The 14,237-nt window shown below is 42.4% G+C and overlaps 1 long non-coding RNA gene across 4 annotated transcripts in view; it reads left to right on the forward strand.

Moving 5' to 3' along the window:
* Window positions 1–14,237, forward strand: part of LOC116658631 — a 46,981-nt gene that overhangs the window by 16,848 nt on the left and 15,896 nt on the right. For 2 of the 4 annotated variants that reach the window (XR_004313850.1, XR_004313852.1), the window contains exon 4: window positions 12,985–13,153. This is a non-coding gene — a long non-coding RNA (uncharacterized LOC116658631). The remainder of the gene's footprint in view (window positions 1–12,984; window positions 13,154–14,237) is intronic. The other 2 variants (XR_004313851.1, XR_004313853.1) reach the window with 1 other exon arrangement.

Consider the following 14,237-nt stretch of genomic DNA (forward strand, 5'->3'; position numbering starts at 1 on the left):
TTCCTCTTTGCTAAGAAAACAAGTTTATTTAGAATGCTTCTGATAACAGATTGTGTGAAACTTTTTGTTATTTTTGACAAACTTCCTATCAAATTCTAATTAAAGTTCTTTTGACTTCAGCTAACTTTGGGATGCTCCAGAGGGCCCCTGAGACATCTCAGAGAAACATACTTAACTGGGATTGGTTGATATGTTGCATTGCATAGGAAGCATTGTCAAATGAATGATAGCCTCCTTTGACTTTACGGTATGGATAAATGTTAACACAGACGTTCTATATAAAGTTTCGGAAATTTAGGTATGTCCTGGTATAATGCTGTCAGTCAGTTCTGGTCGTTATCTTGGAATGTTGCGTGTCAGAGCAACTTTATTAAGCTTCTTTGTCAAAAATATTGCAGTGAGATCTTTTATCATGCCTTTTTGGGTCTTTTGTCATTCATAGACAGTTAATGCTTTGCAAAACTACTTCATCTTTTAAGAAGTTTCACAAAAAGGGCTTTTTGACAAGTACAGGTTTCTTTTAAATCATACTGCTGAGCTGGGTAAGATATTTAAGAAGTCTAATGAAAAACTGATTTCATGACACAGTGAAAGGGATTGATAGCATAGGATTGAGTGAACTGACAAATACGGTTATAATTTTTTTATTGAAGTATTGCTGGCTTTTAATCAATGGTTTCTAATTGAACTATTTACCAAATGTTTGTCTCCCTATCAATATCGTCCCCAGTGTGTAGGATAGAAAGAGAATTCTCTAATGGATTTGTCACAGAGTATAACTCCTCATAATGTACAATAATGCTTGCTTTAAGTCTGTTGCTAAAAGCATATATACCATGCTTGTGTAACAATTGAGCATCAGTGATAAAACGTATAGCCTGTGAAGTGTTTCCCATTAACGTCCCTCTGAGCCTGCTCGTGATAGCTGATTAGTTTCCCCCCAGTGTGGGTAACTAGGCAGATATAAAGGAGGCCCAGCACCGAGGGACATGATCTAAACCTGGGGCAGGAACTACCATCCCAGCAGAGAGGGACAGATGTTTTGATCATCAGTGCTTGCTATTGAAAGATTTGCAATCAAAAAGGGACATGATGGGAAAATCTGCACATGTTGAGGTGTGAGGAAGTCATACTGGCTTATACGTGGCTTCACTTTACTGACCAAAGCAGCCTGTTTTGTGGCCTTTTGGACGTGCCTTGTTCATCTGCTTTAGCCCTGAGGAGGGGAATGCATTTGAAAGTCAAAAGGGAGCAGCTGTGGGTCAGACTTCAAAGGCAAATCTAGGTGGCCATTGTGGACGTGATTTCAGACACTTTCCTGTATTGTTGAGAACTCTCATATTCTGAGCTGTGTCACACTGGGGACGCCACCAGCCATTCTCAAAGCAGTGTCTGCTGGCAGGTGGCAGCTGCAACCTTATGACCTCAAGATCTCCTCTTATAGCTATTACATTTTTAGACAACAAATTAGATCAGAGTTTAGCAGGAAAAAGGAGACGTGTAATAGCCAATATCTCTTGTTATATACATATGTTAATACCATATCAGACGTTAAAACCTACTCAGATAAAAGTAGACAACTGGCTCCCTGGCTATGAGTCTCCCCCAAAGTGCTTTCAGGCTTATTCTCCTGAATTCCTCAGGGAATGAGATTTTATTCATACAAGACTTGGATCTAGGACTTAGAACTTGGGAACATTTCCAACTTGGTGTTCATCCCCCAAATCGAAGTAGGACTATGCCCCATTTCAGCAGAAAGTAGCCAGAGTGGTTGTCACTTCATTTGCTGAAAGATTTGGGTAGGGACAAAACAGGATTTTAGATTGAAACCAAGGTCTTCTGCTGAGTTTTTGATTAACCTCTCTACCCAAAATATTATTCTCCTTTTTGTCCAATACCTGTTCTCCTCAAGATTGAGGGGTATTAAAGAAAATGGGGGAATTGTAACTGAGCAAGACCCTGTGATGCCTTCCCAGGCTGTCCCCTCCCCCCATCCTCTCCTGCAGCTCCTCTCTGAAGTACCCAGATAATAGTATCTCACACACATTTCCCTTTCTCAGATGCTAAAAACCACCACCAAATGTAAGAAATTAACTACTTGATGATCATAGGCACGTAGCCCCCAGACCCTCTGGTGCCTGAGGATTGAGCACCATCAGCCAATCTGAGAATTGTGCACAGCTGATCACATACCCTGGGAAGCGCCTCCCTCAGCTGACCTTTAAAGATGCTCAGCTGAAACCCTTTGGGGAGCTGGAGGGGGTGGCTTGAGTACGAGCCTCAGGTTCTCTTTGCTTGGCCCAGCAATAAATCTTTCTCTGCACCAAACTCCAACACTGCAGTTTGTTTGGTCTCACTGTGTCCAGAACACGAACTTGGATTTGGTAACACTTCTCTCCAGCATTACCATATCTTAGCAATGTCACTTTGGTAAGAAGCCTATCCATCTGTATCATGAATTTCTAATTCCACGTTTAGTTGTATTTCCTCCCAACTGGCTTGGAAAATGTTTGTTCTAATTTTCCTTGTGGTATTTTCTTTGACCCATTATTATTTAGGATTATTCAGAAATGTGTTGTCTAATTTCTAAATGTTTGCGATTTCCCCAAATACCTTAATGTTGTTGATTTCTAACTTAATTTCATCAAGGTCATACTTGAAAATTTGTATGGTTTTAATCATTTTAAACTTTGTTTTACGGTCCTGCAGATGGTCTCTCCTGGTGAACATGCCACGTGGACGTTAAGGGAACATGCCTCCTACAGTTGCTGGGGGTAGAGTTCTGTAAATATCAGTTAGTTCACGGCAGTTTACGGTGTAGTTCAATCCTCTTTATTGACTCTTTGTCTAGTTCCATCAATTGCTGAAAGACAGATGTGAATCTCCTACTGTGACTGTGGAATTATTTTTCTCTACCATCAACTTTTGCTTCATGTATTTTGAGGCTCTGTTATTAAGCTTGTACACGTTTATAGCCGTTATTGCTTCCTTTTACTCTTTACCTTACACAGCGTCCATTTTTATCTTTAGTCATACTCTTTAAACCTTGGATTCTATTTTACCTGTTAGTAATACATCCTGCACAGTCTTCTCATGCCTACTGTTTGCAGGGTTTACTTTTTCTTTTCATTTACTTTGAAGTTATTTGTGTCTCCATATTCAATGTGGGTCTCTGAGACAGCATAGAATTGAGGCTTCCTTTCTTTTCTTTTTTTAATTGAAGTATAATGAGTTTACAATGTTGTATCAATTTCTGGTGTACAGCATCATGTTTCAGTCATACATACACATACATATGTTCATTTTCATATTTTTTTTCTGATAAGTTACTACAAGATACTGAATAGAGTTTCCTGTGTTATACAGTAAAAACCTGTTGTTTATTTTATATATGGTTGTTAGTATCTGCAAATCTCAAACTCCCAACTTATCCCTTCTCATCCCTTCTCCCTGCTGGTAACCATAAGTTTGTTTACTATGTCTATGAGTCTGGTTCTGTTTTGTAAATAGGTTCATCTGTGTCTTGTTTGTTTGTTTGAATTCCACATATGCAACATCATACAGTATTTTTCTTTCTCTTTCTGGCTTCCTCCAGAAATGATGATCTCCAGGTCCATCCATCTTTCAGCAAGTGGCATTATTTTATTCTTTTTTATGGCTGAGTAGTATTCCATTGAGTATATATACCACAACTTCTTTATCCAATCATCTGTCAATGGAGAATTGAGTCTTGCTTTCTCATTTATCCTCATAGTCACTGTTTTTGTTTTTTTATTGAAGTATAGTTGATTTACAATGTTGTGTTAGTTTCTGGTGTACAGCATAGTGATTCAGTTATACATACATATATATTTTCATTATAAGTTGTTACAAGTTATTGAATATAGTTTCCTGTGTGATACAGTAGGACCTTGTTGCTTATCTATTTTATATATATAATAGTTTGTAACTGCTAATCCCAAACTCCTAATTTATCCCTCCTACACCTTATCCCTTGGTAACCATAAGTTTGTTTTCTACGTCTGTGAGCCTGTTTCTGTTTTGTAAGTTCATTTGTGTTATTTTTTTAGAGTCCACATATAAGTGATATCATATAATATTTGTCTTTGTCTGACTTCACTTAATATGATAATTTCTAGGTCCATACATGTTGCTGCAGATGGCAATATTTCATTATTTTTTTTATAGCTGAGTAGTGTTCTGTTGTATATATATATCACAACTTCTTTATCCAATCATCTATCGATGGACATTTAGACTTCTTCCATGTCTTGGCTATTGTATATATTGCTATGAACATTGGTGTGCATGTATCTTTTTGAACTCCAGTTTTCTCCAGATATATGCCCAGGAGTAGGATTACTAGATCATACGGTAAATATATTTTTAGTTTTTTAAAGTAATTTCCACACTGTTTTCCATGATGGCTGCACCAAATTACATCCCCACCAACAATGTAGGAGGGTTCCTTTTTCTCCACACCCTCTCCCACCATTTATCATTTGTAGACTTTTTAATGATGGCCATTCTGACCAGTGTGAGGTAGAACTTCATTGTAGTTTTGATTTGCATTTCTCTAATAGTGATATTGAGCATCTTTCCATGTGCCTATTGGCCATATGTTTGCAGAGAACCATGAAACATTGATAAAGGAAATTAAAGGTGATTTAAAGAAATGGAAAGATATCCCATGCTCTTGGATGGGAAGAATTAATATTGTGATAATGGCCATACTACCCAAAGCAATCTACAGATTTAATGTGATCCCTATCAAATCACCCAGGACATTTTTCACAGCACTAGAATAAATAATCCTAAAATTTATATGGAATCACAAAAGACCCAGAATTGCCAAAGCAACAGTGAAGAAAAAGAATGAAGCTGGAGGCATAACCCTCCCAGACTTCAGACAACACTACAGGACTACAGTAATCAAAACAGCATGATACTGGCACAAAAACAGACATATGGATCAGTGGAACAGGATAGAGAGCCCAGAAATAAACCCACAGGCCTATGGTCAATTAATCTTTGACAAAGGAGGCAAGAATATACAATGGAGAAAAGACAGTCTCTTTGGCAAGCGGTGTTGGGAAAGCTGGACAGCTGCATGTAAATCAATGAAGTTAGAACACTCCCTCACACCATACACAAAACTAAACTCAGAAGGGCTTAAAGACTTAAACATAAGACAGGACATTATAAATCTCCTAGAAGAGAACATAGGGAAAACATTCTTTGTCATAAACATAAATAAAGCCATGTTTTCATAGGCCAGTCTCCCAAGGCAATAGGAATAAAAGCAAAAATCAATACACAGAACCTAATTAAATGTATAAGCTTTTGTACAACAAAGGAAACCAAAAACAAAATGAAAAGACAACCTATGGTCTGAGAGAAAATATTTGCAAATGATGAGACTGGCAAGGACTTAACTTCCAGAATATACGAACAGCCCACACAGATCAATGGTGAGAAAACAAAAAACCCAATCAGAAAATGTGCAGAAGACCTAAACAGACATTTTGCTGTCTTTTAGTTGGAGTGATTACCCATTAACATACAAAGTAATATCTGTACAGTTGGATTTATATTTATCATTTTGTTATTTATTTTCTATTTTTCCTCCCTTGTTTGTTCCTCTCCCTTTCATTTCTTCCTTTTGGATTATTTGAATGTTTTCTAGAATTTCATTCTCATTTACCTATTGGATTTTTAGCTCTACCCCTGCAGTTTTTAGTGGTTGTTTTAGAACACTGGCTTTTAACAGGGAGGCATTTGCCCCTCAGGGGACAGTTGGCAATGTTTGGAGACATTTTTGTTTGGTGACATTTTTATTGCAACAACTGCGAGAGCGATGCTACTGGCATTTAGTGGGTTGAGGCCAGGAATGTTTCTCAACATCCCACAATGCCCAAGGCAGCTCCCCTCAAAGAACAGTGTGGCCAGAAAGTCATTCCTGCCTCTACTGAGAGACATTGACTTTTCACAGTGCATTTAGAGTTAGCGTTATACCACTTGTAAAATATGGAAACTCTGCCACTGTGTAAGCCCTTTTGCCACCCCCCGCCTCTGTCCTTTATACCGGAGGATAGCAAACCCATGTTTAGTGGGTCAAAAGCAGCCTGCTGCCTATTTTCATACAGAGAGTTTTACTGGAACACAGCCATGCCCATTCATTTGCTCTTTGTCCACACTGCTTTCATACGACAGTGCAAGGTTGAGTACTTGTCCCAGAGATCCTATGGCCCTCAAATCCAAAATATTCTTATGTTGCCCTTTATAGGAAAAGTTTGCTGTCTCCTGCTTCGTGTTATTTTTGTCATGTGTATTAATTATATCTAGTTATAAAACCCACCTTTGGGATTCTGTCTTCATTTTCCAGTGGCTTTAGGTGCCCTAAACTATGTCTCCTGGTTCTTTTGGCCAAGAAACATTGCTGGTTTCCTATCAAAGTTTTAGCTGCTCTGCACGCAGTACCAACTGCAGCCTGCCCTCAGACTACATGCCGTAAAATGGAATACTTGATTCCATTTTGTTTCCTTCTCCCAAGCATTCACCTGCCTCCAGAATCTGCCTACCTTCTCCACTCTCCAGTGCCTACATGCAGTTCTTTTTTTCCTGGAGATTATAGCTTACTTATAAAAGGATAAATTCATAGTTTACTGGGTCATAGTGGAACACATCCAGCTTTAAACATTTTAAAATTTGTTTTAATTTAAAATTTGTTTTAAAAGACCATAGCAATAAACAGAACTCAATACAAAAGAAATCATTTATCCACAATAATCTTTTTTTCCCCAGTTTGCTCAAAGTCCCTTCCAGTTCTTGTCTTTATTCAGATCCAGTTTTAACATTGTGATGATAATCATACACATGTAATTTTGTTTCCTCTTTTATATAAAATTTTAACCAATGGTGTGCTGGAAAATGTCTAACTACTTGCTCTCTGGGGTTAGGAGTGATCCTTTATTGGTAGCCTTTGCCAATTTCCCAGGCAAAATACGGCCCCAGGGCTCATTTCATACCAGTATCACTTCATTGAATATGGAGTTGGGAAGAATGTGCGTAATTGACTCTCTCCAGTCAGTGTGGGCTGGCTCCAGCACACCGCTAACTATAGTGGGTGCATAATATTCTATCATATGAATGGATAACAATTTGCTCTGTTATTCCCCACAACACTGAATATCGTCATTGCCTTTAATGTTTCATAGTCATAAACACTTATGTGTATCTTTCGTGTTTGTATTCTTTCTTCAACAAATTAATTGGGTTAAATATATAAACAGTTTTATGGTTCATGATACACACTGTACTTTCCAAAACTGTTGTTTCAATTTCTATAAGACCACGGCTTTATACAAATGCACAAACTTTTTTTTGAAAAAGTACAACATCTTCTACCAGGGATCCCACTGTGAATATAAAATTTACACTATTATCAGCACATTCCTTCTTGTTCTATTTATTAAAATTCTAACATTAAACTTTATGCCAGAGGAAAGTTCAGTATTCAACATTCTGTTCCTCCCAGCTCCTTTTGGGAACCTTGGCCTTGAACAATATAACAAGTCCATAGAGCTGCCACATAACTGGTTTATGTCATCTAGAAATATAAAATAAATGAATAAAAAAACAAAAATGGAGGTTTTTTTAGAGATACACGTTGGAGGGGCTATCTCCTTGCTTCTTTTTATATCCCTCATCCAGTTTCTTTTATATGTGTTTCTTCTCCATTTGAATGTTTCTGTGAGATTTGAAGGAGTTCTATTTCAGCTTCATTCTCCCAGTAATTTTTCTTTTGTCTCCTGTTTCCTATTTTGGAGGGAAAAAAAAATGGTGTCATTTTCATGGCATGGGACTGGGAGGAGGAGTAGAGAGGTATTTGCAGAAGAGATCGTGGTGCCCTGTTGTTATTTATTTCCTGGTCCTTCTGTCTTCAGTGACCAGGGTCATATGTTGAGCACAGCCTGGCTTCCATGCCAGAGCATCCTCGTTTTCTATAGACCTCTGATTGCCAGTGGTTAATCACAAAAGAGCCTCTGTCCCTGTTACACTGAGGACTCACAGCCATCCAGGGGTGCACCTTTCCCCCTCCCCTACTACAAAGAGCGCCAGAACAGAAGCATGACCCGTGGTATGCAAGCACTCTGTGAAAGCTGGCGCCTTCCTTCCTCTTCCCTTTCCTGGGAAGCAGACAGGCTTGTTGGATCCCAGGAGGCAGTGCTATAGGGTAAGGGAAAAATGAGCTTGGAGTCACATAGGCCTGATTTGGACCTGCAGGTCCTCAGCTGACTTGTGTCTGACCTTGGCTGGTCAAGGTCCTCTTGCCCTGTGCTCCCTGAATTCCACTGGGAGAAAGCTCCCTTTTTTGCTCACAATGAGGTTTATTTATCTAATTTATGTAAAGTAGCCCTTCTCCAAACCCCCTACATGACATGTCCTAATCCACCAGACAGCTTTCGCAGGGAACCTGAATTGGAAGAGTTACTGTCACCCTGGGGCTACCCTAGAAAGCAGACATTCACAAAACAACAGGGCAGAACCAGCCGGGTGACAGCTGCAGATAGTATGGCTGGAGGAGCTCCCCCAGGAGAGGGAGCGCAGCACGGATTTTTACCATCTTTGCTCCAGGTACCAGGAGAAAAAACGCAAGCCTGAGCATCTCAGGCCTCCTGGGACTGGGTGGAGGTGGAAGGAATTGCTCATCTTTGGAAGGGAGTGACCTCAGAGTGTGGAGGCTGCTGCTAGACGGGCACCCTCCCCTACACTCAGCTCCGGCCTTCAGGGGATCTCCGCCTTCCCTGGCCAGGAATCATAAGCTGGGCCCCGCCCATATTGCAAGAACGCGTGTCACACTTAGACAGGGCTGACAGTCCACGAAACACTTCGGCACATGCCACCTCCTTTAATGGGAGCAGGCGGGGCCAGCCTGATGACAGTGCTGAAGCAGAGCTGAGGCTCAGGTAGGCTAAGACGGTTGCGCCAGGTTATAGGCATTACAGTGAGGAACATATTCCGGAGTCCATCCTGGACCCGACAGCCCATCCACAGCCCCGGTGCCAGGAGGAGAAGTAAGAGAAGCAAGGGCCCCTTCCTTCCTGGAGCAACACCCCGCCCCCCACCCCCGCTTCCGTGGTCAGGTGGTTTCCCGCGTTGTAAGAGAAACCATTTTCTACCTTTTTCTCTCTCAGACCTCCACCATGTCTCTCTCGGCCTCCTCCCATGCTCCCACCGCAACCCTTATGTGAGACCTCGCTTCAGTTATTTTGATGACAAAATAGAAGCCATCAGACGGGCCTTTTCCTCCCACTGTCAAACTGCAAAACCCGTGCCCCTGTGCTTATCTTCTCAGTCTCCCTTCCAGCCCTTCCCACCCACGACCCCGAATAACCCCAACCCCTCCACGTGCGCTCGGGGTCGCCCGGCTCGTGGCTCCTGACTTTGCTCGCGATCCCGTCCACCCGCCCCCGCAAGCCTCTTTCTCGGTACTAGATCGATTCCTTCAGCAAACATGCTTTCTGGCTGCCACCGAAACCCACAAAGCAAAACTCCTGGATGGACCTACACCCTCCTCCCTATACGGTCCCGTTTCCTTCCTTAGCTTCACGACCCAACTTTACAACAGAGTTGTCCGTGTTCGCCGCTTCCGCTTCCTCACCCCGCCCTGCACCCCTCAAGCCTTTCGGGTCAGGTTTCTGGTCTCACCGCGAGGCTGAAACTGCCCATCAACTGCCCTCCGCTTCGCCGGGTCCGGCGCTCCGCCTGCCTTCCTCTCACTTACACCCTTTGACTCCCTCTTTCGCGAAGCACTTTCTTCTTTGGGCTTTTAGTTGAAACCACATACATCCATTTTCTACTGCTGCAGTAACAAAATGTCACAGACTTAGTGGTTTCCAACAGTGCGCCAAATTGCTATAGTACATTTCCATCCATCAGGAGCCCAACACTTGTATCACTGGCCAACATCAAGGTGCTGGCAGTGCTGTGTTCCCTCCTGGGGGCCCTAGGGGAGAATCTGTTTTCTTGTTCCTTCGGGTTGTTGGCAAAATTAATTCCTTGCAGTTGGAAGACTGACATCCTACGTCTTGGCTGTCAGGAGAGTGTCATTCCCAGCGTTCAGAGGATACCACGTTCCTAGGGTCATCCATCTTCAAAGCCTGCAGTGGTGGGACAAGTCCCTCTTGTGTTTCACATCTTTCTGCCTCTTCCATGATCGTATTTCTCTGACCCCTTCTTCTACCTTTCTTTTCCATTTTTAAAGATTCCGGAGTAAGATTGGGCTCACCCAGATAATCCAGGATAATCTCTCCATCTCAAGGTCTTTAATCTTAATTGCATCACAGAGTCCCTTTTGCCACATCAGGTGATGTGATGCATTCACAATTTCCATGGATGAGGTGTGGACATCTTGGGGGTCCTCCCCTTCTCTCCTCCTACCTCACCAGTGCTTCCTTCTCAGTCTGCTTTCCTGGCTCTTCACCATCCTACACCCTCCCATGTTAGAAACTGCTCTCTTCCGTATCTCCTACACTTTCTCCATGAGCAGTCCCATCCACTCTTGGGCCTTTTAAATATCATCTGCAAAACAATGCTCCTAAATATTTATTTTCAACCCCAGATTCACTTTCTGACTCACATTTCCACTTTACGTGTGAGTGTCATCTCAGATCCAGCAGAGCCAAACAAACTGTGGGTTGTCTTTATAAGCCCTATCCCCCCCACCAGCCTTGGCCAAGTTAGTAAGGTGTCACCCCAACTCCTTGCTCTAGTCCCACACCTAGGAGGCATGCTCCATCCAATCAGTTAGCCAGGCATGTTGACTTGCTCTCCATCCACTTATTTGCTTCCCACTTGGTGTCCAGCATTCACTTTTCCATTCTCCACCCTACAGCCAGAGCAAGCTATAAAAATACAGCCAAATCAAGTCACGTTCCAGCTTAAGGTCATTTAAAGTCTTCTGAATGTAGTTACGATGAATTCTGTTGCCGAGAGCCTCGCTTCTCTAAGAGTGGTCCTCGGACCAGTGGGACTGGCCTAACCTGGGAGCATGTTAGGAAGGCAGTATCTCAGCCCCACTTCCAACCTTCTGAATCAGAACTTTAACAAGATCCCCAGATGATGCTTAGGCATGCTCAGTTTTGAGAAGTGCGTGATCTGGTCCCCTTCTACCCTTCTGACTTCTGTCTCCTATTACTCTTCCCTTTGTGAATTACTTTTAAGCCACACAAGTCTCTCTGTTTACATTATGTCAAGCACATGAGGACCTCAGGGCCTTTGCACTAGCCATTTTCTTTTCTTGGAACACCTTTTCCTGATCATTAAGCAGCCAGTCCCTCTTCATTGAGCAGGTCACAGTTTAACATCACCTCCTCAGAGAGGCCTTCTTAAGCATCCTACAGAAAGTGGCCCCCCCACTACCTCTCTCCCCTCACCTCCCCTCGCTAGTCATTCACGTGCCATTCACCCTGTTTGATTGCTTTCACTCTCCTTTCTCTATCTGTAATGATCATGTTTATTTATTTGCTTTCTTGTTAAATAGCTTTCTTCTCTCCCCTCCCCCTGCCCCAAGAAGGTATGATGAATGAAGGCAGGCCCCTTGTCTGTCTTGCGCACTCCGGTTACCTGGGGCCTGGAAAAGTGCCTGCCCAAGACATATTTTTTGAATGAATTAGCCAATGCTGTCACCCTTTCCGCTCCCTCCTGTTCCTGCCTTTCCAAAATTTCTGTTCTATTACATGCTCTGGCCTGAGGGCAGATCAGGCTGCCAGAGTGCCTGGCTTCTAGAATTCTCCAGGTCTCCAGGAAGAGCTCTTGCCCATCACCAGTCAAGAAATGAGTCTTTTGGCAGCACTGAGTCTGTTAACAACTTTGAGGATGCCTGACTAAGTCCAAGTAATAATTACACTTAATTGATGGCATTTACTTAACCCTTGCTATTTGCCCAGCACTGTTCTAAGGGTTTTACCCATACTGAATAAGCTACCTTATTCCTCACTTATTCCTTACTGCAATGATTTCCTTTTTTATAAATGTAGGAAACAAGGAACAGAGAGATTAGCTAATGTGCTCAAAGTTTCACAACAAGAAAGTGGCATCCTCCTTAGACCCAGATTGGAGGCGCCTCTGCCCTGGGCCTCATGGTAGAAGGCCGTGCTCTGGAGGTGTCCCTCCACACAGGGCAGAGAATCTGCTGGCCAAGGAGAAGGCCCACCCCTCTTCTAGATCACGCTTGGGTACCTGGGACTGTCTGTGGAATTCCCAACCCAAATGGCCATGAGTCTGCTCCCAGGGCCTCTCTCCAGGGTTCCTCCTCCTGAAGGTGACAGTGGTCTTGAGTAGGCCCAAATGGTGGCCAAGTGGCAGCTTTTTGCAAAAGCCATGGCCAAGCTTGAATATACAGGCCCAGTGTCCACACACATAGGGGAAGGCCCCTCACAAGGGGCCTGGGAAGAGGCGGGTTTGCCCCCCAGTGCTCCCAGCGGGATTCTGTGGGCTGTCAGGATCCATGCAGTCCTGGGAGGCGGTGGGCCTGGCCTCCCACTTCAGAATCCTCTACTTTCCTCTAAGATCATTCCACCTGTGAGCTATGCCAGTCTGTGGCCTTCCCCTTTGCTGAGAATGATTGCTGCACACACTTAAACCCACACACAGACATAGCCATGCACATTGTCTTAGGTGGTTTTTCATGGCTCAGTATCGACCTCCATTTGACAAGAGTTTAATGTTCTTATTGAGAAATGAAGGCTGCCTTTCCTCTCATTATGAAACCCATCTCAAGCAAGATGTTCCTGTGGGTAGGGTAGGATTTCTAGAGAACAGGAGGTTGAAGCTGACCTTCCTTCCTTTGTCTTCTTTGGGCGGAAGTGGAGTCTGAGTTCATAGACAGGAATCAAACCTGCAGGGCCCTAACCCAGACCCAGCGACTTTCTGAAGGACCTGGCCGTGGACCCAAGTAGTTGCTCTCTTCTCTGACGACAGGTGGAAGTGAGGCCTCAGCAGCCTGTTTTCAGAAAAAAACAAGCACCAAAATTCAGGACCTGGGCCCTAACCCTGGAAGGTGTCCACGGACAGATGCAATATCTGGCTCCTGACTTGATTATTCGGATTCAAATCCCGCTCCACCACTTACAAGGTGAATGACATTTGGGTGAGTTTATTACCCTATCTATATGCCAATCACTTTATCTATTAAATAGATTACTAGTAGTATCTATTTCATAGGATAATTTACAGATGAAGTAAATTAATGTACATTAAAGTTCTTCTAAGAAGCTGCAAAACACTTAGAAGGGCTTCTAAATACTCTGTTGTGTTGCTTATCATTATCCCTAACCATCCAAGGAGTCCAGGCAGAGGCTTGGGAAATGGTGCAACCACATTATTTTTTTTTTTAATTGAAATGTAGTTGATTTACAATGTTGTGTTAGTTTCTGATGTACAGCATAGTCATTCAGTTATATGTGGAGTTTTTAATGACGGCCATTTGTATGTCTTCATCAAGAAATGTCTGTTTATGTCTTCTGCCCACTCTCAGATTGGATTGTTTGTGTTTTTGTTATTGAGTTGTGTGGGCTGTTTGTATATTCTGGAAGTTAAGCCTTTGTCAGTCTTATCATTTGCAAATATTTTCTCCCAACCCCTAGGTTGCTTTTTTGTTTATGGTTTCCTTTGCTGTGCAAAAGCTTATAAGTTTAATTAGGTCCCATTTATTTTTTATTTTATTTCTACTGCCTTGGGAGACTGACCTAGGAAAACATTGCTTTATTTATGTTTATGACAAAGAATGTTTTCCCTATGTTCTCTTCTAGGAGATTTATGATGTCCTATCTTGTATTTAAGTCTTTAAGCCCTTCTGAGTTTATTTTTGTGCATGGTGTGAGGGAGTGTTCTAACTTCACTGATTTACATGCAGCTGTTCAGCTTTCCCAACACCACTTGCCAAAGAGACTATCTTTTCTCCATTGTATATACTTGTCTCTTTTGTCAAAGATTAATTGACCGTAGGCCTGTGGGTTTATTTCTGGTCTCTCCATTGTGTTCCATTAATCCATATGTCTGTTTTTGTGCCAATACCATGCTGTTTTGATTACCGTAGCTCTGTACTATCATGTGAAATCTAGGAAGGTTATGCTTCCAGCTTTGTTCTTTTTCTTCAGTGTTGTACTGGCAATTCTGAGTCTTTTGTGTTTCCGTATAAATTTTAGGGTAATTTGTTCTAGTGCTGTGAAAAA

The sequence above is a fragment of the Camelus ferus genome, chromosome 21 (assembly GCF_009834535.1).
Source record: "Camelus ferus isolate YT-003-E chromosome 21, BCGSAC_Cfer_1.0, whole genome shotgun sequence".
In the NCBI taxonomy this organism is placed as follows: Eukaryota; Metazoa; Chordata; class Mammalia; order Artiodactyla; family Camelidae; genus Camelus; species Camelus ferus.